Source organism: Adiantum capillus-veneris, chromosome 5 (genome assembly GCF_014529385.1).
Source record: "Adiantum capillus-veneris isolate H3 chromosome 5, ASM1452938v2, whole genome shotgun sequence".
NCBI lineage: Eukaryota > Viridiplantae > Streptophyta > Polypodiopsida > Polypodiales > Pteridaceae > Adiantum > Adiantum capillus-veneris.
This window is the reverse complement of record NC_140935.1, coordinates 30,694,278-30,721,175: the sequence shown is the minus strand read 5'-3', so window position 1 is coordinate 30,721,175 and position 26,898 is coordinate 30,694,278. Positions and strand designations below refer to the sequence as shown.

The window sequence follows — 26,898 nt, the reverse complement described above, 5'->3', positions numbered from 1 at the left end:
CAGTCCTTTGAGTTCATGGCTCAAACCTTTTTAGGTTATTTGAGGTACTTTTGCCTTAATAGCGGGCTAATCGTGAATGGATCCAAAATGAAGGTTATGCTTGTAAAGACCCTCAATGAGGAAAATTCCATCCATTGTATACTACATGAGAAACTTAAGGTGGTAGATAGCTTCAAGTACTCTGGCCTTGAGGTTCCATCCAATCATATATGGAAGATTGCACAATACATCGCTTGGAAGTCGGAAAGAGGGCTTATTATGCATTTGAGAACATGTGCAATGCTGTAGAGATCAAGTGTTGGGGTCTAAAAAAAGTACCTCTTTGACACGTTGGTGACACCGGTGCTTCTTTATGGAGTGGAGGTGTGGGGTGGTAGCATTGGAAAGTCTACTTGGAAAGATTCTGAGAATGTCCAAAAGCATTTTCTCACCAACTTTCTTCAAGTCAAGACACAAACACCCTACATGCTCTTACTTCTTGAGTCCGGATTGCTTCCCATTGAGGTCTTGGGCATGCAAAGGGTTTTGGAGTACATGCTTAAGATACAACGTAGCCCTTTGTATTGACTTCCTAGAATCGTATATGAAAAAAGTCAAAAGGTCCAAAAGACACGCAAGAGTAAAATACTAAGTTCGGGGTGGATGATGGGATGCCTGTCACTTGGTCAAGGATGCATCGATCGACTCCCAAGTTAATGAGGCCTTCTTACAACATCAATGTATCACGGCTTGGGAGAAATCTGGAGGTTCTCTCTTCAGCCATTACACCACACATGTTGCCCCAAACTACAAATCTCTCTTCTTCTCCGAACAAGATAACCAAACCCATCCCTACATCGTTGCTCCGCAGGCATGTAGCCAGTTACTGAGCTATGTGTTGTATGATCAGCCCATAAAGCATATGGTAACAATTTTGGCCACTCACCAACTCTTCCTTCGCAAGCCTTGGCCAAAGCTTTGATGATATGAGGATGCCCTCTTTCACTCTTTCCATTGCCTTCAGGGTTGTAAGCTGTCTTAAGAGAAAGCTTGATTCCTAATCTAGAAAAGAACTCTCTTGCTTCTTCCGCATCCAGTTCACCTCTGTCTACAGTGATCTTTCCCACACAACCATAACGGCAAATCACCTCATCAAGAAGGAATTTGCACACACCTTCTGTGGTTTTAGCTCTTAATGCTCTTACTTCAACCTGATTAGTTAGGTCCTCTCGTGTAAGAACCAAGTATCTCATCTGCCAGAGTCCTAAAGGCATTGTGACTAGATCCACAACCCATTTATAGTGCACGACTAGTGGTATGTAGGGTGCAATCCATCACGATGTCGAACATTTGAATACATTTGACAAGTTACACACGACTCTACAAATTTAGATACATCTTTATACATACCCTTCGATCAATATTTTTCTTTCAACTTGGAGAAGGTTGCCCACACACCCCTGTGTCCAGCCCATATATCTCATGAAACTCTTGCATGAGCTTTACTTGAGTCTCTTTTTTACATATAACCCTTTGTGGTGTAGCACCCTTTTATTTAGGATGCTCAAAAAGTAACCATCTGCTTTACTGCGTATTCTCTTGAATTCATGTCCAGACCAATCATTCTGTTTTGTTAGAGTACTCAAGTAGCTTCCAATAAGAAGCCAATCACCTTCATAAAGATCTTTCAAGAACAATTCAAGTGGATTAGTCATACAGACATTGTTACCTTTGACATGAGAGATGGAATAGAACTTTGTGCCCACATTATCTCCCTCATCAATCATATGTGACTCATCTTCATACCTTGCCCTTGATAGCATATCTGCCACTGTATTGTCTTACCTGCAATGTGCTTAAACTCAGGGTTTAAGGACTTAATGTAGGCAATCCACCGCAAGATAACAATGTCTGGCATTGAGCAGCTTGTAATCATCCCAAGAAGTGGTAGACAATCTGTTTCTACAAACCACACATGCACCAATTAGGTACTCTTTCCCATTTTTCAAGGCTGTAACCATACCTCATAACTCTCTCTTTATCTGTGGATAGTTTTGTTGGTGAGAACTTAGTACTTTTGCTCAAAATGTCACCACATACCTGTGTCCTTCTTCGTCATCTTGACCTATTGCCCATCCAATCCCTGTAGGATTGGTGTCTACTGTCACAATTACTGGCCTTTGACACTCATAGTCTACCTTTCTCAAAGTTGGTGCTGACTGGAGCAACTCCTTCAGTTTTTTCATGGCTTTTACATGTGCTTTTGTCCGTTTAAACTTTTGATTCTTTCTAAGCAATTGATAAAGAGGATCAGCTACATGCACAAAATGTGGAATCCAAACAACATAAAAGACACATGCTCCCAAAAACCTTCTAACCTCAGTGATGCTAGTGCATGTTTCTTTCATTCTTTGGCTGGCATCTACCTTTGTTGGACAAGGTTTCCTACCATATGGACCGCACATGTGCCCCACAATGAGCACTTCATTGACACCAAACATAGACTTTTTCCCTGACAATGTAAGATTCACTTCTTCCAACCTAGACAAAATTTTATCACAATCATTTATGTGATTCCACAAACCTGCGACATCCCCTGAAATCCAAAGATTCATTTTTCTCACTTTCTTCACATCCTTTGATAGGCAAATCATCAATGAAAGGCATTGTGATTTGAGGAATAAAGTCACGTAAGACCTTATTCATCCCATTCATCATATTGTGGTGTACCGGGGGGGGGGGGAGAGAGAGAGAGAGAGAGAGAGAGAGAGAGAGAGAGAGAGAGAGAGAGAGAGAGAGAGAGAGAGAGAGAGATGTGCTCCAAACTAGCTTGCCTCTCTACGAGTCGGCAGCCTCTTTTATACGGAGAAGAGAGTTGGTTACATGTGCCAAGAACCTACTAGTGTCCTCTCACACTAGGTGGGTCAGACACACCTACAAGACCCACACACCACACCTCCCCCCTTAGGGAGAAAAAGATGGACATCTTTTTACAAGTTTGGACTGGGAATGGACTCGACACAAAGGGATCAACTCCAATGCCTCATCCGGGGGGAGTGATCATACAACGGCTTCAAGGCTAAAGGACTCAGCTTGGGGGCTAAACTCGACACAACTGGACTCAACAAGACAATCTCTCGACATAGGCAACGCACTAGGTCGCTATCCCATTGCGAATGGCTAGACGAGGAAGGAATATGACATACAATCTCCAATCCACTTCAGAGTTTGGTGTTGGTTACATATGCCAAGAACCTACTAGTGTCCTGTCACACTAGGTGGGTCAGACACACCTACAAGACCCACACACCACACCTCCCCCCTTAGGGAGAAAAAGATGGACATCTTTTTACAAGTTTGGACTGGGAATGGACTCGACACAAAGGGATCAACTCCAATGCCTCATCCGGGGGGAGTGATCATACAACGGCTTCAAGGCTAAAGGACTGAGCTTGGGGGCTAGACTCGACACAACTAGACTCAACAAGACAATCTCTCGACATAGGCAACGCACTAGGTCGCTATCCCATTGCGAATGGCTAGACGAGGAAGGAATATGACATACAATCTCCAATCCACTTCAGAGTTTGGTGTGGGTATAGTGCTGCTTATTGAAAAAGAACTACATGCTTGACAAAACTAAACTAGACTATAAGTCTAAGAACTAAAATTATAGCAAAAGGCACCTCTGCAATCAAGTTGCACTAACTCCGTTTGCCAGCAAGAAAACTCAAACCAAGTGCCAACTTAACTTGATGTATGTCGTTCAGGGTCGTTAAGTGTGGATTGTTGAACAAAACAGTCACGAAAGTCGAGCTGCATTAAAACCATCGCCACTGATTTGCACTGAGGAGGTTGCATGGGCTGCACGGGAGCATCACCATCATGTACGGCTGCAAACATGCTGCACGTTGAGGATCTCGGCTTCATATAGGGATCGTCATCATCACGCCCAGCAGCCGAGGCATCTTCTGAACAATTTGGAGCTTCAACTTGCGTTACATTATATAGAGAAAGAGGGCAACAAGTGATGACAAATGAGCTCCGTCTGAAGGGCTTGTCGTCTGGAAAGTCAAAGCCCAATAAACCTTTGATCAAGAAATCAGCCTGGGAGCGTAGGCCGGTTGATGGTGAAGGACCTTAATGTTGTCGGCATCGATTTCCCAGCCAAGTGTGGATCTTTCCTGTGCTGCAAAAAATTGTACTTTCTGGATTTTCTGTGGCAATAGCAAGAGCACTGTACTGAGATTCAAGAGCCGGAGTCGCGTGTAGAAAGAGACTGGCTAGGTTGGCCTGTGGGACATGAAGCAAAACGTGAGCAAACAAGGGACGGCGACTCGTAGGTTTGGCTGCTTGGAAAGACTGGACATGACACTGAAGCATGAGGGTGATGGCAAAGCACGAATGCTCATTTGAAGGCATCTGGGATGCAGAACACAACATAACTGAGCAAGAGCAGCATCTAAATAGGAAGGCAAGTGTAGATTTGCCTGGAGCGCAAGGAAATGAAATGCTTCTAGGATTGTAGCACCTACACAATCCTAGGGCTTGAATTAGCGTGGAGCTAAAGGCTGAAAGCTGGTACGCTATGGCTGACCATGGAGAGCAAAAAGCAGCAAACCTAATGGGGTTCAAGCTGACGGAGAACCATTGCTATAAAACAAGAATTGCAGATCAAGAAAACTCCCTAACTGCCTACTTGCCCGCCGTCTCCACCAATGTGGTGTACCGGGGCCCGGTACACCACAATATGTGCAACCGAGTTGGTTGCTTCCTATGGCAAGGTACACATCCTTACCAAACCCAAAGGTGTCCTCATGGTTGTCAAGTCTCTGATTTTGATTGCAAGCTGAAATCGATCATACCCTGAGTAGAGATCCCCCATTGAGTAGATTGCCCTCCTTGCCAACGCCTCTGCAAACTCATCCACAATTGAACCTGTACCTACATTTCTAATTGTCACCTTGTTCACTGGTTGCATATCTTAGATGAAGCGTAGAGAACCATTCTTCTTTAGAACTGTGAACCACCTGTTTGAGTATGGAGCACAAGAAGGCTCCAAAATTCCCATTTTGATCTTCTTATTCAGTAGCTCCACTAACTTTGGCAAATGAGCCTTTGGAACCGGAATAGGCCGCAAATTCCAATGCACGTGAGGTATTGTGAAAATTACCATAGGAGCTACAATAGAAGGATCAACACATCCTATCTCATGTGGCTCAAATGCAAAAGCCTTACCATGCTTTGAAAGCATTCCTTTGAAGCACTTTGTCTCCTCCTGTGTTAAAAACTCCTCGCAACCAATCTGCAACTCTTGAAAAGACTCCTTTGTGAAGATATGCCCAATCTTTTTAGGATTCCTTAAACTTGGTTTCAAAGAAGCTTGCTCAATCTTTTCCCTATTGTTGGGTGGTAAGGGTGAAGCTACTGGTTTCACCTTCTTTGCTACACTCTTGTATTTAGTTTCAACATGGACTTCTGGGCCAACTGTTTGGTTTTCTTTAAAGGCTTCTATTACTTGATACATTTCCATAGAGAAAACTTCCACAACTTCATTTTCAAGATGAAAACTAGACCCCATTATAGCATCAAGCTACCCATAGTATCTACAAAAGAGACTTGTTCACACAAACCCAAAACATTTTCACTAGGCTCTAGCAACCCACTCTCTTTCATGCCCATTTGTACATTATGTACATATTGCCTCTCACATCTCTTCAAATCTTTAAGTTTTGTAAAACATACCGATCCGTTCCTTGTTACCAAGGAGCCCTTTAAGAAAGTTCACCTATTTTTGGATCAGGCGAAACTTTTTTTCTTTCTGCACCACTGCAATCCTGCTTTACAATGGTACTCTTTGCTCACCTTTGGTAGAGGATGTTCTTTGAGATTGTCACGATTTCTTTCATGGTTCACACAAACTGTGAGAAATTGGACAACACCTTTACCATCTTTGCTGCGTATCCTAGCATATGCTGAACCATCGTCCATTACCTTTGTTTCCATTCAAACTGCCACAATGTAGGGTTGTCCAAGGATGAGATGATATGAAGATGTATCCTGTACAAAGAAGTTTTGGTTAATCTTTACATCACCTATTGTCACCTTCACACCTGGACATGATGCATACAATTCACTGGATGTTTTATTTGCCACTTTTACCATCAAACCATGATCTGTGTCCATTGGCCATTTGCACTTGTTGTAGAGACTCTTTAACATCATGTTTATTTCTGAACCATGGTCAATCAAGGAAATAAATGGCTCTTCAAGATCACCTACCTTGACCAAAGTTTCTGTAGGAGCCCTTGCCCAGTGACTTTGTGAATAGTAGCTCCTAGGAATAGCTTTAGCTTATTCATCATCATTTGAGAAATTCACTTGCTTCACTCTCCCACTAGATTGGTAGCATCCTACCACTGCTCCACCATCCTCCTTATTTTGCAACTGCATCCCTTGTGTCTTCAAGTTTTCTCCACCGTCAAAACCTGTGGATGAGCAACCTCAGCAAGAGTTTGCCTCTTTATCTTGATGATATCAATGATCTCCTCGTGGAATTCATGCTTTGCAATACCAAGGACTTCTCCCAGAGTGAACTCAATCTTGCTATTCAAAATTCTTTCCTCCAAGACTTTCTTTAAATCTGTAGGAACCTCAATATCAGATTGTAGTTTATAAGTTGGGCCTTTTGTCTTAACTTTTGTTGGCTCTTTCTTCTTTCCTGTTGTAGACTCCTCCATGAGTACTTCAGGTGGAGATGCTCCTTGTGTCGAGGCTGTTTGAGAAGGAAATGAGTCGCTTCTTCCCCCACTTCTAGAAGCTCTTTTTAAGGGTCCTTCATCAACATTCTCACGTCTGTGCTTCTCTTCTACAATAGCCTCATTTTGTTGGCGTTTTGTAATGTAAGTATGCACTGACAATGAGTCCACTGGATCATTCCATCCTATTTCTAGGCGTATGCAATCACCTGCTTCATGTAGAATCTCTTTTGTAAGCTTTCCCTTTTTAGTTAATTGCATGATATTTGGCCAAATTTGACCATGATGGTCACTCACCTCTTCATCACTAAGATGCTCAATTTTTACTCCATAAGTAGCTGCCTCAACTGAAGAGGTGGCATGGTTAGTTGCCATATCTTCAACTAAGGTTTGCATTCCCCCCTTCCCAAAGTTAGTTCTCAAGGGTAGACATGTCCCTCTTAAGTGTATTTTACCATCCTTAAAAAAGACGACATCTTTTGATAAAGCATCACTAAAATCATCACAATCCCTTCTTACATGGTCTTTACAATCACACCAAATACATCTATTAACAAACCCTTATTTGGGTTGTTGCCTTTGCCTAGGAAGTGGCCCTGATGGTTGGCCTTTTTCTTCAAGCTTTGCAAGATTCACCTTCAAGTCACACATTCCCTTCACAAGCTCATCTAGCATGGACTCATCAAACTTAGGAGCGATAAAAGTAGGCTTTACCATTTTGTCAGAAGTTGAGGTGGAAGGACTTGTAGTGTTTACTACCATCTTGTCCCTTCTTCTTTGTCGTTTGGCAAGCAGTGAGACAGCACCTTCAACCTCATTCCAGTCGGTCTTTAGTCCTTGCTCAACATCTTTATCTTCGAGAAGAAGCTCCAAATTTTCTTGAAACTCTTTACCTGCAGTTTGTAAGAAAAGATATGTCTTCTCTGCATCTAGTGTGGCCCTTTCTGTCCTGGTGAGTTGTGCATAACGCCGCTCAAATTTCCTAAGTAGCTCTGTTATTGATAGTCCTTGCTTTGGCTTGACTACCCATTCTAAGAATGTCCTTTTGGTCACTCTCTCAGAGTCCTCCATGAAATATTCCTCCTTTAAAGCTACTTTGAGTTCTTCCCAATTTCTCCCATGCCCATCTTTACTTCCCCTAACATGTTCTCTAATTTTTGGAGCAACAACTAGCTCAAAGCTTTGAATCATCTCACCTTTTGACACGCGATGCAGCTCCATCTCCTTCACATTCTCGTGTAAGTACTTGGTTACATCTTTGCCATTGAACTGATCCATTCTATTGACGACTGCTTGTATGGCCTTCGTTGTCGCTAAAATATCCCTTCTTTCAATGGCATGTTGCTGCTGCATAAACATTGCAAATGCGTGAAACATTTGCATTGTTGTTGGGTCAAAGTGCATACCCTGTTGCTCAACATGATCACCCATGGTTACCCACAAACTCTCACCCTGGCAGTTTCGCGACGGGTTCACCAAAAATATGTCGAGAAATTTGCAGTCTTGCTAGGAAAGCATCGGGCTTTTGGCTGTGAGAGTTTGTGAGAGAACTCCAAAAACTATATGAAGGGGTTAAACCATAGATGCCATGAAGTATAGGGTTTGGAAGGAAGTGCAATCAAAGAAGCTTCATTCTTTCTCTCTTGTACTCACACACCCAAAGAAAGAACACAAAAGAGAATATCAAAACAACACAAAGATGAAAACATCAAGGCTATGGTCATATCATATCATGGGTAATATGAAAGGATTAATAGATGAGTTAATGGCGTTCAATCTTTTTCGACCAAACAGGCTACGACTTGTTCTTTGGAATTGTAGTTTTGTGCTCACCATAATATATATGTTTTGTCTAGTGATTGGGATTAATTGTGTGTACAAATCCTCTTGGTTCATAGCAAGATAACTACACTTACATCAAAAGAAAAGTTATAGTTTATAAGAGGTAGTATGATGGGATTCGGTGAAAGAAGTATTTCATTGAGCCTTTTTGGGCCAAAGAGAAACACTATACGTTGTTGAAAGTATATTTTACGGGCTGATCCATACATTAATTCTAATAGACCGCATAGAGTGGCAGCAATAGAAATTCTCATCATGTGGATTATTTATCTAGGATAACTCTAGTATGTGCAAAATGTAGATATAAGAGAAGTGAAGATATGAGAAGTTTTCCTTCCAAGCCCTATTCTTGCACGTAGGCAATAAGGATACTGCGGGGAGAGATGTACCTGTAGCAAGGAGAACCTAGAATTATAGAGAGAATGAATTTCCAAGAGTGAGAGAGATAGGTTCGGTTAAGGAGATGAGATTAGATATATATATGCTGGATTAGAGATGAAAAGAAAACAACAAGAAATCAACAAAATATCAATGTACAACACATCTTACTTGACAGACCCGTCGGCACCATTTTTGATGGAGAGAGAAGAAGAAGGAAGAATTCAACTTTGATTGATACACCAAGTCCAAGAACTTCTTTGATTAGAGTTGATCTTCCAAAGATAGCTTACAAGGATGGCTAGTCTTCCTCTAGGAGAAAGTGTAGCTTAGGCTTATGTTAATGGCGAAGTACAATTAGGCATCACTACTCACTTTCTCATGAATTCCTCTAATCAATGGCTTGAATGGTTTTCAACGAAGAAGAGGTCCCCTTTTATAGGTGAAGGGAACCCCCAAGGGTTTACACAAGAAAAGAAGAGCCAGTGTGAACAAAAACTGGAAAAGATATGAAGTGGACAGACTGGGGTCCAGTATTTTGATCATATCTCCTCAACCGTGGCTCCAAATAAAAAAGTAAAAATATGGCCAGAACATTCAACTCATTAGCTATGACTCTTATTTTATATACTTTTTTCAATTCGGATTGGAGCCTTGTGTAAAAAAACCATCAAAATAGGGTACAGTTTTGGCAGCAAAAGTCTTCTTGTGGTCCCCTTAGCCTAGACTTTTATTTGATTCCAATGAAGACCTCATGCCATATGAAAGCATGACATTGCTCCTCGATAAATTTTTGTAATCATGCTTGCAATAATGCATTAAAATAAGTGTATTTTTGAAAATCATGCCACCTAGTGTCCCACTAGGATTTGATTCCTTCCTAGTAGCTATTTAAAAAGAAATATTAAAAAAATATGAAAAATACATAGAGTATATATATATTGGAATTTATCTTAGATATAGGATCTAGCTAGGGTGTGAGATAATAATGAGATAGTAGAAATAAAGAATCAATGCCTATTACCCCAAGTTAAAGAGGCGGAGCTATTGACTCTTTCTCCATAGTACTTTTTGACGACGGTGAAGTAAGAATATGTTATCTTTGAGATAAATAATAGGATGAGATAGAAAGCTTATTATTATACTTAGATATGCATATAGGAAATATAATTACGTATCTAAAAAGTTACAAGATAGATCTTGTAGCATGCGTTCCCACTATATACGTGTTACAGCACGACATCGCTATGAGACAGGACGCTGGGGCACTAGTGTGCACCTTATGCCCTCATCAAGTGCGAGAGAGTGAGTACCACACACTACTTGAGTGCTCAGCCTTTTTGACCACATTAGGTCCTCTTTTTTTCATATATTCATGTTAAAGAATATGATGTTAAAGAATATGCCCATTGTGCTATGGGCGGTTGGACACTGACTATACTATGTTGTAAATATACTTTGGATAATAGTTCAAAGAAGAAGAAGAGAAGAGCAGCTCGTTGAATGGCTGCTGCAGGGTAACGATTGTGTGTGTGTGTCTCGATGTGTGTTGGTGTGTGTGTGTAGTCTTCTTTTCTACCTTCTCCATCACCTGCGCACTCTACAAAGTGATATCAGAGCTCAGTTTGAGGAGCTACAGTCAATACACAGGTTTCCGCAGCTCTAGAAAACAGCAAAAAAGAGAGGTTTTTTGGTCATAACTCCCTCACCCGAACTCGGAATACAGTGATCCAGGAGTCTATCTTTATGTTTTTGGGCGTTCCGGACGCATTGGCATGCTCAGATTTGCCAAAATCTGCAATTTTCTACAGCAAACAGCCAGTTCACACAAGCATAGAAGATGTCAAGTTTTGCACTCGGCAGTAGATTTACAGGTTACAAGTGAAGAATTCAGCATTTACACAGGTTTTGGAGAGCCACATAGAGCTTTTGCATGATGATATTGTGTTATCGAAGATTATGTTTGGTTGTTGTGGGTCCGTTATGGACAGCCGCCTATGTAAGAAAGGTTGTGGGAAGAAGTTGAGGCGGTTATATTGTCAGATTGAGTACTTTGTGGTTATGTATGGATATGCGGTCAATGTATTTTGGAAAACTGCAGCCTTTGTGAGGGTCGAGTGAGGTTTTTTGAAGCCTTGCCTTGGGAGCTTTGGTACCTTGGCAAGGTGGATTAGGTACTGGAGCGAACCCTCGACTGACCCCGCGAAAGACCTCATATGTCGTTTACGACTATGGGAAGAAGGTGGATGTATGGATATGTGGTACATGACAGCGTATGGATTGCATTTGCATACAAGTCCATGTGGACATTGCTTTAGAGTATTTATGCATAGTACTGAGTCAGTCTGTGGCAAAGTGAGTCAGTGGATTTTCCCTTGGCAGTGAGAGATTTTCTATCAGTGTTTATGAGCACTTTGGTTGAGATTGTCACTTGAGATATTGTCCAAATACAAACGAAACTCTGTCAAAATTTTGTCAAAATCCTTTGGAAGAAATCGAGAGAGTGAAGATGGTAGAAAGTTCAACTCAAGTCACACAGATTGTTGGAGAGAAGCTGACCAGAGAGAACTACAGCATATGGTCTTACAGGATGGAGAACTTTATCATGGGCAAAGGTTTATGGGATTATGTTACAGGTGAACAAGAGTGTCCTGAGGTTGGTTTGGAACCAAATAGAGAGAATGTTGAAGCACATAAAACATGGCAAGCAGGAGTAGAAGCTTACAAGAAGTGGATCGAGAATTCAAGGAAAGTGATGCATTGGATTTCACTATGCATTAGTGACTTCTTTATACCACATGTGAAGAAGGCTCAATCTCCAAAGGAAGCATGGGAGATACTAGCAAGAATGAACAGCTCCAATACAGAACCACGAAAAGTTCACTTGAAGCAAAGGTTACATTGTGTATGGCGAGGAAATAGATCCATATCAGATTATGTGACAGAGATAAAGCAAATACAGGAAGATCTTGCAAGCATTAATGTTGAAGTTCCAGATGATGACTTAGTTTCAATGACATTGAATGGTTTGGGACCGGAATACAAGTCATTGGATACATCTATATCTGTTTGAGGACACATGCCTGATTTTGAAGAGTTAGTAAACCTTTGTTTGCAAGAAGAGGTAAAGTTAGGCAAGTCAGGTCCTTCTACATCAAATAACAATTCCAGAGATCAGGTTTTTTACTCTAGAGGTCATGGAAACAATAGAGGTGGAAGAGGAAACTATGGTCGTGGAAACAATGTTGGAAGAGGTCAATGTCAAAACCAACAAAGTCAAAGTTACAACGATTATAGCCAAAGAGGCAGGGGGAGAGCCCGAACTCGTGGACGTGGAGGTGGACGATTTGTACATCCTCAAAGAGATGGATATTGTAACAGATGTGGCATTTATGGTCACTTTGGAAGAGAATGTTACACAAGGCTAAATCCAAATCGTGATCGTGGTGGAAGAGGCCGAGGTTATGGCAAACATGGAGGAAACTTTGTTGGATACAATCCTCATGATCAAAATATATATGACAATAGGTCGAGTGGACATTTATTTCCTATGGAGCATGTTGTTGGAAGCATGGTGGAGCCACATCATACAGATGATTGGTATTTAGATAGCGGTGCCACAAATCATATGACATATCATGGTGAATGGTTTGACAGAAAAGAGAAGTTAGAAGAGGATGAGTTTGTCGCTACAGGTGATGATACTATGCATCGGATTACACATGTTGGTTCAGTTCCATTGCTAGAAAAAGACGGGACATACAACACATTGGGAGATGTTCTATATGTGCCTTCGATCACAAAGAATTTAGCATCAGTTGGACAGATGACAGATCAAGGGTTGCAAGTCCGTTTTAATCGTTATGGCTGCTTCATAGAGGAGTTTCACAATGGCAGACTAGGCAAGATATTGGCACGTGGAAGAAAGAAAGGCCGCTTGTTCTCATTGGAAGCTGGAGATCCATGTTTACACAGTGGTATGTATGCAAACGAATCAGCCACTCAAGATGATTGGGCAGAGTTATGGCATAAGAGGATTGGTCATGTCAATTTTAGAAGATTAAAGCATATGCAATCAAATCAAATTGTACGTGGATTACCAAAGTTTGGCAGATTGAATTTTGATCATGTTTGTGAAGCTTGTCAATTTGGAAAGCAATCTCGTTTACCATTTCCAAAGAGGGGGAGAATTAGCCGAAGTCCTTTGGAAATTGTTCATTCAGATATTTGGGGACCTTGTGATCATGCTACGCCAAATGGTTGTCGATATTTTATCACATTTACGGATGATTACAGCAGAATGACATGGGTTTACTTTCTAAAGGCAAAGTCAGAGGCATTTGAAGTATTTTTGGAGTTCAAAGTTATGGTTGAGAAAGAGAATGGTTGTCAAATTAAATGCCTACGTACAGATGGAGGGGGAGAGTACATGTCACACAGTTTTGATGATTACTTACGTAAACAAGGCATAAGAAGACAGATTACTTGCAGATACACACCACAACAAAATGGAGTTGCTGAGAGAAAGAATAGAGTCATAGCAGAGATTGCAAGAGCCATGATGAATGAGATGAATATGCCATTAACATATTGGGCTGAAGCAGTTCATACAGCAGTACACATTATGAATCGAACACCAACAGCTGCCATTCATGAAATTTCACCTTATGAGAGACTTTATGGGATCAAGCCAACAGTTTCCTATATGAAAGTTTTTGGATGTGTTTGCTATGTTCATGTGCCAAATGAAGCAAGAAAGAAGATGGAGCCAAAGGCAGTGAAGTGTATATTCTTGGGCTATCCAGTTGAAAAGAAAGGTTACAAGTGCTATGATCCTACCACAAGACAAGTTTATGTCAGTAGAGATGTCAGATTTTGTGAGCATGAACCATGGTATAAACCAAAGCCAGTGATGATAGAAGATGAGTATGAAGAGCAAGAGAATGTGCGTCATGTTGTTGATAAGCCAGGACCATCAACAAGAACTATTTCAGGACCACATATGGCAGAGGAGAGTACAGGAAGTGTCAACCCATGGAGCGGTCGTTTGCGAGATAAGAAGCAAGACGAGAAAGGCAAGAAGAAAGTGGTTGAAGAGAGTTCTGGAGATGAAAGCTTTGATGAAGAGCATGGTTTACCACATTTGAGGACACCTGGCAGTAAGCATATTGAGAAATATGTACCCCCATATGCAAGAGTTGAAGAGAAGAGTGCACCACAGTTGAGAAGATCAGAGAGATTGACATACAACGGTTACATGCGTACACATTATGCATACATGGTTTCACGTGTGCAACATAAAGAGCCTACATGTTTTCAAGAGGCAATTGGAAAATCAGAATGGGAGTCAGCTATGGATGATGAGATGGATGCTCTTGTGAAGAATGACACTTGGGATTTGGTTCGCTTGCCAAGTGGAAAGAAAGCAATTGGTTCAAAATGGGTATACAAGGTCAAGTGCAAGTCAGATGGTAGTGTGGAAAGATACAAAGCGAGGCTTGTTGCTAAAGGTTATGCACAAACAAAAGGTCTTGATTATGATGAGACATTTAGTCCAGTTGCAAAAATGACAACAGTCAGATTGGTGATAGCAATGGCAAGTATGTTCGGTTGGAAGTTACGGCAAATGGATGTGGATAATGCATTCTTGAATGGTGACTTGGAAGAAGAAGTTTATATGATACAGCCAGAGGGTTATCAACATCCAGAGTTTCCATATTATGTGTGTAAGTTGAAGAAAGCATTGTATGGTTTGAAGCAAGCATCTAGAGCTTGGTGTGAAAAGATAACCAGATTCTTGAAGAAGATTGGATTTAAACAATCTATTGCTGATCACTCATTATTTTTGAAGCATGTTGATGGAGAGATCGTTGTTATTGTTATCTATGTTGATGACTTGATTCTCACTGGAAGTCATGCTGAGCAAATTTTGCATGTCAAGAAGAGTTTGTTGAGAGAATTCAACATGAAGGACCTTGGTGAGTTGAGATATTTCTTGGGAATTGAAATTGTCAATACTTTATCAGGAATTTGGATGATACAAAGACAATATGCGTTGGATATGCTTGAGAAGTATGGAATGACAGCGGTGCAAACCGGTTGATACAGCTCTTGATCAAAATGTGAAGTTGTTTGATGATGGACATTACATTGAGGATGTCACTATGTATCGCAAGATGGTTGGAAGCCTTATTTACTTGACAATAACAAGACCAGATTTGAGTTATGCAGTGGGTGTTGTGAGTCAATTCATGCAAAATCCATGTAAAAGTCATCTTGATGCAGTGAGACGGATTATGAGATATGTGAAAGCCACTGTCAGTTATGGAATGTTTTATGAAAAGAATGGGAAGCTTTGTCTTTATGGTTACACAGATGCAGATTGGGCAGGAGATTTTATGGATAGAAGATCTACAAGTGGTTATGCATTTTCCATTGGCAATGGTATGATAAGTTGGAGTAGCAAGAAGCAATCAACTGTAGCATTATCAAGTACAGAAGCTGAATATCGTGGAGCAGCTTTGGCAGCATGTGAAGAGTCATGGTTGAGAGTACTTATGGTAGAATTTGGTTTTGACTATCTTGACAGTGTCATTATATATTGTGACAATATTAGCAGCATCATGTTGGCAAAGAATCCAGTCTACCATGCTCGCACTAAACACATCGAGGTACACTATCATTTCATTAGAGAAAAAGTTTTGGCAAATGAGATTGATTTGGTGTATGTGAAGACAAATGATCAAGTTGCGGATATATTCACAAAAGCTCTTGGAAAGGAGAAGTTTTTCTACTTTCGTGAAGCATTGGGAATCCATCATATGCAAGCTCACTCTAAGCTTGAGGGGGAGTGTTAAAGAATATGATGTTAAAGAATATGCCCATTGTCCTATGGGCGGCTGGACACTGACTATACTATGTTGTAAATATACTTTGGATAATAGTTCAAAGAAGAAGAAGAGAAGAGCAGCTCGTTGAATGGCTGCTGCAGGGTAACGATTGTGTGTGTGTGTCTCGATGTGTGTTGGTGTGTGTGTGTAGTCTTCTTTTCTACCTTCTCCATCACCTGCGCACTCTACAATTCAGCCATGAGCTCTCCTACATACCTTCCTCTCTCAACCAGGATGTGGACTCTCTATTGCGATGCTCATTTCAGCCATTTTTGAGCATCGAGAGTCACTTATGACCTCCAGTCACACCACGTGAATGTTCATTTGGTCCCATAGGTCATATTTGACCTCTGAAGATGATAATAGAACTCTCTCTCTCTCTCTCTCTCTAACCCTTCTTCTCTCTCTCCTCCATCCCCCCTTTTCTCTCTTTCTCTTGCACCTCCATCCCCCCCCCCCCCCCCCTCTCTCTCTCTCTCTCCCCCTTTGCCCATACATTCCCCTTTTTCTCTCTCTTCTCTCTCCATTTCTCCCTCCCTCCCCCCCCCCCCGCCCCCCCCCCCTCTCTCTCTCTCTCTCTCTCTCTCTCTCTCTCTCTCTCTCTCTCTCTCTCTCTCTCTCTCTCTCTCTCTCTCTCCCTCCATCCCCCCCTTTCTCTCTTTCTCTTGCACCTCCACCCCCCCCAGCCCCTCTCTCTCTCTCTCATGGCTTGGGAGAAATCTGGAGATTCTCGCTTCAGCCATTACACCACGCACATTGCCCCAGACTACAAATCTCTCTTCTTCTCCGAACGAGGTAACCGAACCCATCCCTACATCCTTGAGCCCATCTCGTTGAGTGCGATCCACACCATTGCCTCCATTTATCTTAGCTCCCATTCTCTACGCTGTGAGTTAGGGCATTGGCAAGGAGTCTCATTGACTTTGCACCTTATACCCTCATCAAGTGCGAGAGAGTGAGTACCACACACTACTTGAGTGCCCAGCTTTCGACCACATTAGGTCCTCTTTTCCCCATATATTCAGCCATGAGCTCTCCCTACATACCTTCCTCTCCCAACCACGATGTGGACTCTCTATTGCGACGCTCATTTCAACCATTTTTTAGCATCGAGAGTCACTTATGACCTCCATTCACACCACATGACATGTTCATTTGGTCCCATAGGTCATATTTGACCTCTGAGGATGATGATAAAACTATTTATCTCTCTCTCTCTCTCTCTCTCTCTCTCTCTCTCTCTCTCTCTCCATACATTCCTCCTTTTTCTCTCTTCTCCATCCACCTCCACCCTTCTCTCTCCATCCCCCCTCTCTCTCTCTCTCTCTCTCTCTCTCCTAGTCCATGTGGCATGGCCAGGCCATGCCATGTGGACTACTTGGGGGGGGGGGGGGGGGGGGGGGGGGGGGGGGTCAAGTATGACCTATGGGACCGAAAGCAAAAAAAATACAATGGCTCCTTCAAGTTGATAGTGGGATACACTTTAGTTAAGGATTGAGGGTCCATCAGGGAATATGAGAGAGAGGGAAAGACCTAGGGGTGATTAGGTGGGGAGGGAGTTGGTTTGGGAGTTTGAAATTCTTGACTGACGGATTTACCGCCCAATAGATTTCCCGTTTACCTTCTTTACAAGCATCGTGTACCTTCTTGAGCTCTCTTGTTTTGGCCTTGAGTTGATTCATGGTCAATTCTTTGACGATCCAAAGCTTTTTTCCCTTGAAGAGGCGGGATTGGCACAATAGCATTGTTCATACCTCTTTGTCCTTGAATGTGAGGATATAGTGCTTGGGTGGAACGCTTATGTGTGTCGTTTATCCGAGACATGGTTTTGGGCTCGATGTGAACAGGTTGAAGAATGCCATTGAGATTGGTAATTGTGTCTTCTAGTGTGTCCTCATCGGTGCACCATGGTGTGTGGAGCCCTTAGATTTTGACCTTGAGGCCAAGAGATTCTTTGCATCCGGCGTTCTTATAAGGTTGCGTGTATCTTGGTGTCGATCTTCTGATGTGTTGTCTCATGAACTTCCTTCTCGACCGCCTTGACTCTCTCCGTGAGGGAGGTTTTGACTTCATGTGTTTTTGCAAGCAAAGCTTGACTCTTTACTTTTTGCGTATCCTCGAGCGTGTGTAGCTATTGCTTGAGTGTTTCATTCTCTTTGATGAGCTCTTGAATCTGAGCCTCTAGGGATGTAATCCTTGCATCCTGGCGGGCAAGGATGCAAGGATTACATGGGGCCTTCCTTGGTGCAGCCACCATCAGAAGGAAGCTCTTGCGTGTGGGGGTTGGGGTACCAAGGGAAGACAATGTCTCTGTAATATTCTGCACATAGCTCAAAACTTCACTGGAAGCAGTTGTAACCTATAGGGGGTATGAGAATTGGCGAGGCTAGTTGCCTCCAAGCACTTGGGAACCTCACCAAGTGTGGTTGCACATGAGATTTTCCAAAATACCATGAATTAGTACACCATATTAATCCCTTTTCCCTTCTTATTGATGCCAATTGGTAATTATTAGCACTAAAGTTGTTATCAAATCCATTAATTGAATAATGCTTACACATCGATAGGGTGATTGAACCCTTCGCCAATGCAAACATAATTTTCAATGATTGCAACCTCGAGTTGCTCATATCTCATACAAAAATCATCCAAACCTAATAAGGTTTGTCACCACATTGCATCACACTTTTGATTTATATGGCATGCACAAATCATTGAAATAATTACCATATCCAATTTTGGTAGACAGGATCATGGTACTACATAAAATCATTTTCAATTGCGTATCAATTGAAATCTCACCCATTCAATTATGCACAAACCAATAATTTAGGTCTTGAAATCATCATGATTATTGGATAGAACATGCCATTGAGTAGGTATACATGCCCAAATTTAGACCGCAATTATATGCAAAACATCCATCAATTCCTCATTGCAATGCTCAAATTGCAAGCTCAATCAAGCATAACCATATGCATGCATGCTCAATTTCCCAAAATCAATCTTAATTTTTGCTATAATCAAGGAAATCACACACTCCAAAGTTGAGCATAAAATTCCAAATTTAGCTCAATCAGCAATGCAATTGGTCCTATCCCTAATGACTTCACACAAATTTCATGCACAATTCTCAATAAAAAGGCATTTGAGTGTCCCAATTGACCATCAATCATTCAATCAAGTGGTCTTCAATTGGGCACACACACTCAAATTTTTGCCCATTTTTGGCAATTAGGCCTACCCAATGATGAGATTAGCATAGCATTTACATAATTTACATGATTGCATACTCATATACCATCAACTCCATCAATTTCTATGCATGCACACACTCAAGATTAGGTGCACACGCAATGATATTTATGCACACATGGATTCTTGATGGAAATTTAAGCCTTATCTTGGCACATACAAGGTTCATTAGTCAAAATTAAACATTAAGTTCATCCCAAGCCAATCAAATTAGGTGCAAAGTGTAGGTCAATTAATTTACACACCTAATTTTAGAAAGTGATTAGCACACAATGGACCACATTAATCAATTAAGAATTGAAATGAGAAAATGAGTACACTTACATCAAAATTACACTCCAAGCTATTCCTTTGCTCCATGCAACGATGCATTATTGTGCACACAAGTGTGTGCATCTCTAATTTAGCCCAAAAATTGATCAATTATGGTCAAAAATCAACACCAAATTAGGCATGGATTAGTACAAAGAAACTTGATAAAAGTGTTGATTCCACCTCTTATAAGGGGATTGAACATACATTACAAATCAAATTTTAGTGGTAGGCTAGCAAAATTAGTCAAAAATTAGTGATTGTTAGCATGAGATTAGCATGAAAATCGAGCAAAACTAGTAGTAGTCAGTGAGAAATTAGTGAAAATGGAGGTGGGATTGGGGGTTTGGGATATTCATAACTAAAAAATTAGCTTTCAATTACTTGCACACACAATCAAATCAAACTAAAATTGAGTTACACACTCAAAACTGATGAAATTAGTAGTGAAATTACTCTATTCTAAACATCCTCTTTTCACTAGCTTAAGATTTCAATCCCCGACATCAGTGAACCCACACAAAATTTTCAATCCATGGATCAGCAACCCGGCTAGCGCTTGGAGGCACGAGCGTCATAGGATGCATTAAAATAGAGGATTCAAGGGATCCTTCTACCCATCATAGAGAGAAGCCATGGAAGGGGCTTCCTCTAATCAACCACACATTCCTACTTACTAATCACCTACACACAATCATATGATTGAAATTAACCTCTCACATCAATCACCCTAATCACAACTCCTAATCACACAACTACACAAGCATGCAATTAACACACCTACTTCGCATTAGTGTGGCCATTGAGGTCCATCCCCAATGTGACATGTATGCACACACACTAACCACACACCTTGTAGAGAGAGAGAAAGAGAGGGAAGGCATAGCCCTCACACACCATGGCCAATGGCGTGGATAGAAGAGATTAACTCAAAACGGGATTAGAGATCTAACATCACACTAATACAATCTCACTCCACATAATCAAAACAAAGAAGACTAATAAGAAAGAAAGTGAACTTGATTATGAGAAATCAAGAGCTACATGAGAATGGAAAGCCCATGAGCCTCATGTGAAGGGTTAAGGTGGATGTGTTAGTGTGCCATTCATGGCATAAGCATGCTTGGGGAGGTTAGTGTAGAGCTTTAAAGAGAAACTATTGCACAATACAATATGCTATGTTGCAAATGATAACGGTTACAAATATTCAGCAGAAGGTGCCTCTATATAGGCTTATACAAATAGACAGCCTTTTGACACATGAGCACAAGAGGTGGCTACCTATGCACCAATACAAGTGGTGGTGTTTTACACAAAGGTTGTAAGAGGTTCTTCACATGGCTTGACACATAACGCTTTTCTAGGTAGAAGAGATTGCTCACACAAGAGATGCAACAAAACCTCGCATCCCAACAATCCTCTGCTATGTAGCTTTTGGTTGTATATCACTCACACAAGCCTCCCCTCAAAACCCACTAGGGTGAGGTACACCCTTGAACACGAAGTTGCCTCCCCTAGACACAAAGGGTGTAGGCAGACAAAACATCAAGGTGTAGGCACACACAAGCCTCCCCCGGCACAAATAGAGGGTAAGGTACACAAGAGAGAATTCTGACAGTACATCATCATAAACCAAGCCAATATTGTTTTCGTTATCTTCGTCAAAATTTCTGGAGGTGGCAAGGTTGATTTTTGCTTTTGTTTGATCTTTGAAATGCTCTTTGTGATTGGTAACCTGTGAAGATTTATTATTGAGTTTGCAATACTTTGTAGCATGGTTGTTTTTGCCACAAATGCGACAAGGGTTGATCTCATAGCAATCCTTTGAATGGTTATTTGTTCTGCCACAATGTGTGCACTTTACGTTGCTTTTGTGATTGCAGTTGTAGCGGTTGGATGAGACCACATAAGCACCACTTGACTGTTGTTGACTGCCTTTGAGTTTCTTTTCATGCTCTTGAAGAGAGTTTATTACATCTTCAATTTTAGGGATTGGGTCTTTCTCTTTAAGCATTGTTACAATATGACCAAAATCTGCATCTGGTACTCATTATCTACAAGACATTTTATATATGTCAACTGTGTGCAAATACTTTTGAGCCTATTGACTAGAGATGACACATCTTCTCCAGGCTCCATAAGTAATCCATAAACATTTTCAATGCAATTTTGGAATGCTTGGAAATAGAACCAAAATGCTGCTCTAAGGTTATCCATGCATCATGTGCAGTGGTGCAATCATCTAAATAATGTACAAAGTTGTCGTCAAGTGAAGTGAGTAAAATGCCGAGAGCTTGCTCATCTTTAGCGGCAAACTATGCTAAGCTATGTCGCGTTTCCACTGTGTCATTGTCATTTGGTGGCTTAATGACGGACCTTAATTGCTTTTTCATTAAGTACCCCCTGGTTTTTTCCTACCACATGTAAAAACCAAGGCTGTTGAACTTGTCAATTCCTCTCCCCCCCCCCCCCCCCCCCCCCCCCCCCCCCCCCCCCCCCACCCCCCCCCCCCCCCCCCCCCCCCTTCTTGGTGGGTTGGTCCCATTACCAAAGGACTTCAAAGGAAGAAAAATTAACGATGTGATTAACGCCATGATGAATATGCAATGCAAAGGGGCATTGAGTTAGCAATTGCAATGGCTAATTAGAGTAGGTGCCAATGCAATCTAGCAATAAAAAAAATGCTTAGGATCTAAGTAGATTAGGAGATACTAACCTAAGAATAGCTCTGGTACCAGTTGAAGGGTTAAGGTTGATGTGTTAGTGTGCCATTCAGGGCATAAGCATGCTTGTAGAGGTTAGTGTAGACCTTTAGAGAGAAACTATTACACAATACAATATGATATATTGCAAATGATAAAGGTTACAAATATTCAGCAGAAGGTGCCTCTATATAGGCTTATACAAATAGATAGCCTTTTGACACATGAGCACAAGAGGTGGTTGCACATGTACCAATACAAGTGATGGTGTTTTACACAAAGGTTGTAAGAGGTTCTTCACATGGCTTGACACATAAGGCTTTTGTAGGTGGAAGAGAGGGTTCACACAAGAGATGCAACAAAACCTCGCATCCCAACATCATGACCATCCACTCTACAAAGAAGAGAGCTCACCCAAGAATGACTTCTCATTTAGCATAGGGTTCTTTTATAGTTTTGGGCGTCAAGCCCTTCAACTATGGAATAAAGTTGAGCCCTTTGGTGTAAAGCTTATACAATTTGGAGCTCCTACATGAGTCCAAGGCCTTTGAATATGAAATATTGTGCATAATAGCACATCCTTAGCTTGGTGCATAATTAGTGTAGCATGTGTTAGCCATTTCTAACAATACGGCCCTTGCAATGCACAGCCTATATTTAAGCTACTGATAATTTAGCTCGACGTGTTTAAATTGATATTTTATAGTACAAGGGAAGTAATTGATATAAGCACCACGAGGGGAGTAATTGATATACGCACCTCCACAACTACATAGCAGCATGTAGTGCTATAAGGAGCATAATCGGATGTGATGTAATATCTCCAAGCTGAACCAGACTTAAAGATGCGTCCCCCAACTCCACCTATAATTGCACATGTTGGGCCTGCCTCAACAACCACACGTCGGCGTGCATTTCTACAGGGAGCATAATCAACTGCGATGTAAAACCTGCAAGCTGAACCAAACTTAAAGATGCGTCCCTAGCCCCAGCCTTAATTGCACATGTAGGACCTGCCTCAACGATCGCACGTCGGTGTGCATTACTACAGGGAGCATAATAAAATGTGATGTAATACCTGCAAGCTGAACCAAACTTAAAGATGCGTCCCTTGCCCTGGCTATAATTTCACATGTAGGGCCTGCCTCCACGATCGCACGTTGATATGTGTCGCTACACGATACATAATCGGATGCAATTCAATCCCATGATTGTGCAGGCTCGAGATAGCTTGAGAGAGTTTCACACACACACACACACACACACACACACACATATGTATATATATATATATATATATATATATATATATATATTCACGCTAACAAGGCTGGCATAGGTGAGCTTTGTAACAGATCGAAGTATACAACGTTGTCTCAAATGGTCACTTCAAGAAGGATGGTGGTCCTATGTGAGGGCATGGTTCAATCAACCTGCAAGGAAGAATAACAGAAGGCTGGATCATCAAAGAAAGACTGTGTGGATTTTCTCATGCCCAACTAGTGGACCGCTTCATCCTGTTGTCCACTGCACAAACTCTAAATGCAATAAGAAGGTCAGGGCATGCCGCGGCTTCACTTTGCAAGAGCTCAAGGCATCTAGTATATCCAAGAAGCTTGCCCCACAATTGGCATTGTAGTCAATCATCGAAGGAAGAACCACTGTCTAGAGAGTTTGCAAGCTAATGTACAATGCCTCCACACTTACAAAGCGAAGTTGATCATTTTTCCAAGACGCTCTAGGCAATCAAAGCTTGGTGGATCTAGCTAGAGGAAGAGCTTGCCAATGCAATGCAGATTCAAGGCCTTGCTATTCCTATTGTCAAGGATAAGCCTACTATGGAGGTGGTTGACATAACATATGAGATGAAATCAAGCAAAGCATATGGAAAGCTTTGGCTTGAGCGAATGAACAAACGGTTGGCAAAGATACATACGTAAGAAGAGGGAGGTAAAAGCTGAAAAATAGAAGAAGTAGAACTATTCAACAATTTTGCTATTATATTTAATGACAGGAAGGTTTTTCATTTTCCTAAAAGGAAATCAAATTTTTGGCATTTTATAGACAGCTAATTGTGAGTTACGTTGCATCTAGAAACTATTTTGTCGAGTTTATGGTAAAGATAGCATGAGCAAGGAGGGTTTAACCCCGGAGTGTATTTAGCTCTTTTGAAAATAATTCCAAAGTGTATTCAACTCTTTTAAGTATTTTCAAAAAGTTGAAGCTCTTTAATGGCGAGAGAGAGAGAGAGAGAGAGAGAGAGAGAGAGAGAGAGAGAGAGAGAGAGAGAGAGAGAGGTATAGTTATCGCTATGCTTTCTTGAGAATTTGCAATGAAATCCTAAAAATTTATATAGATGATAGGCTTTTTTGAAAATAGTCTCACTTATCTGTCACCGTGGTTCTCAGAATTAACCGCCTAAAAACCTTGTGCTCTTAGAAATTGTCCACCTTATGATCTTGTGCTCTGAGGGTTCTCTAACCCACCATTGTTTTGTCAACAAAGGCTCAAAATTTAAAAAAAAAAACTTGGTAGACCTTTAAGAGTGAAATAAAGGTTTTTGCAATAATTTAGAGATTTTTCTAAGAGTTTAGGCTATGTTCATGCAAGGCTTAGTTCCCACTTGCATCACCCGATTATGTCTAATAGCAGAGAGCTTTCCATCAGTACTATACTTGAAAAGGTATAGTTGTGTTACTATGTTTAAAAGGGCATAGTTTTCATACTATAGCGATTGCTAGGCAGTCAAGTCTCTTTTGCTCTCTCATCTCCTTGCCTCACTCTCCCTCTCACTAGTTGCTATTGTCGATGATGCTCTAAGCCTTTGTACCTATTGTAGGTAGAACCTATTGAGGCTTACTGTGACTACTAGCCCTTATAAATTACGTCTTTAACTTTTGGCCTTTGCATTGTAAGAGAACTGATAAGTAGTAAAGTATTTAAAATAGGATTTGCCATATTTCAAATTGCAAAGTTTGAGAGTTTATAAGATTTATATCTTAACTCTTGACTTTTCCTTGTAAACAACGTGCTAATCTATATGGCTGACTGGATATGCTTAGGAAACTTTTTTGAGGATTAAAGTTGTGAATCTAAGTGCTATGTTGGATATCCCTTGGCCGAAAATTGACAAGGAAAGTTAGTTTCCTTAATGATGATCAATTATACCGCATGTCCTTATGTTTTCATCTTTGTTTGCTTGGATTATTTCTTGCTTGAAAATATTCTCTTGGGGTTGGGATTCCTCTGAAAAACTCTACCGAGGTAAGGAGAATAAATAGTATTTTGTCATTTTTTAATGCAATGACGAAGCCCAACACATTGACAAAGCCTACATTGACAAAGCCTCTCTTAAAGATGGTGGAAACCAAACAAGTGTCAAAAATACCAAAGGTCTACAATGGTAACATGGTGTTTGAGTTTCCACCAACCTTAGGAAAGGTTCTTCCACATAAGTATGATCCACACCGCTGGACCAAACCACAAACCTCAAACATCACATTTCTGAAGTGTGTCGCAAAAGTCACTATGCAGGTGCCCTAGAGTGTCTCAATGAAAGTTGTCCCAAATTGGTTAATTTTGGGAAGTCAAACACAACGCATTTCATGGTAGTATGCTAAAATTACCTTGTATGGGTGATTTTTTGACGAACTTTGAGGCGAGCTTACTTGCCACTATTGTAGACAACCACCCATTTGTTTTTGTACATGTGATTGCTTCGTATATTATGTCATGACAAGGGATGAAAGCATGAGCAAATTGATGGTACATTAAGGAACTCACAACATGACATGAGGGATGATATGTCCAAAGGGCTCACCGCAATAAAACCAAAGAAATGATTGCACAAGTTATCAATGTAGATAGACATGTAGGTGCATGAAAGATACAAAGGTGTGTGGCAAAGAAAATTGTGACAACAACTTTGATGCAAGAGGGGGGCTCTAGCCATGTACTTGGCGAGCAAGAATTCCTAAATGTTGTTGAAGCAATGGGTCCCTTAGTGGAGGACAATTGGTAAGGATGATTACTTGTTTCTCTTGTTTGTGCATATTATTTCAAAGTAACTTAATTCTGTAATACAGGTTTCGTAGGTCAGTGGCAGCACAACAAGAAATGGGCCAACAAAGGAGAGCTTCTGTGTGGACCACTTGTTGTGGCTAAAAATGGATTCCACATATGATTTTTTTCATAGAAGTAGGTTTCTCGGGCAAGGAGCGGAAGGGGAGCGGTGCTTTGTGTTCAAGATGTCTATGGTTGGCCCTGCATCTGAATTGGATTTGGTTAATGAAATGCGACGAAGTTGACCTAGAGATCTTTGGTACGCTTGGGTGCAGTTTGATCACACTCATCGAGTGGTAGGTTGGTGACCATGGCATGCCATTTTTACGATCCAAGGGTTTTTTTTTTAGGAACATATTTCTCAAGTTTGGGATATCTTAAGAAATTGACCAACAATACATATACTTATATGAATGTTTTACGTTATAGCATGCAAGATCTCCTCACTATTGCAACTTGTGAGATGAAAGAGGAAGATATGAAAGCACAAATTCTTTTCTGGTAGTGCATAAATGACGTAATGGAGGGTCATGGATGTGAGAGAGCGGATTTCCAAGGATTCATGGTCGAAAAAGGTCAAGCCAATTGTGGAAAAGATAATGTCTTCAACATCAAGAGAAATCTTGCCTTTTTCATTGGAAACAAAGCATGGTGGAGCACACAACAAAGTACATTGTTTCTTCATCTCAACAAACTCACAAAGACCTGTGCAAAAAGTGG

At 41.1% G+C, this 26,898-nt stretch overlaps 1 pseudogene; it reads left to right on the top strand.

The window, feature by feature from the left end:
* Positions 1 to 4,369: 4,369 nt before the first annotated feature.
* Positions 4,370 to 25,999, top strand: LOC147457084 (large ribosomal subunit protein eL13z pseudogene; annotated as a pseudogene).
* The last annotated feature ends 899 nt before the right edge of the window (positions 26,000 to 26,898 follow it).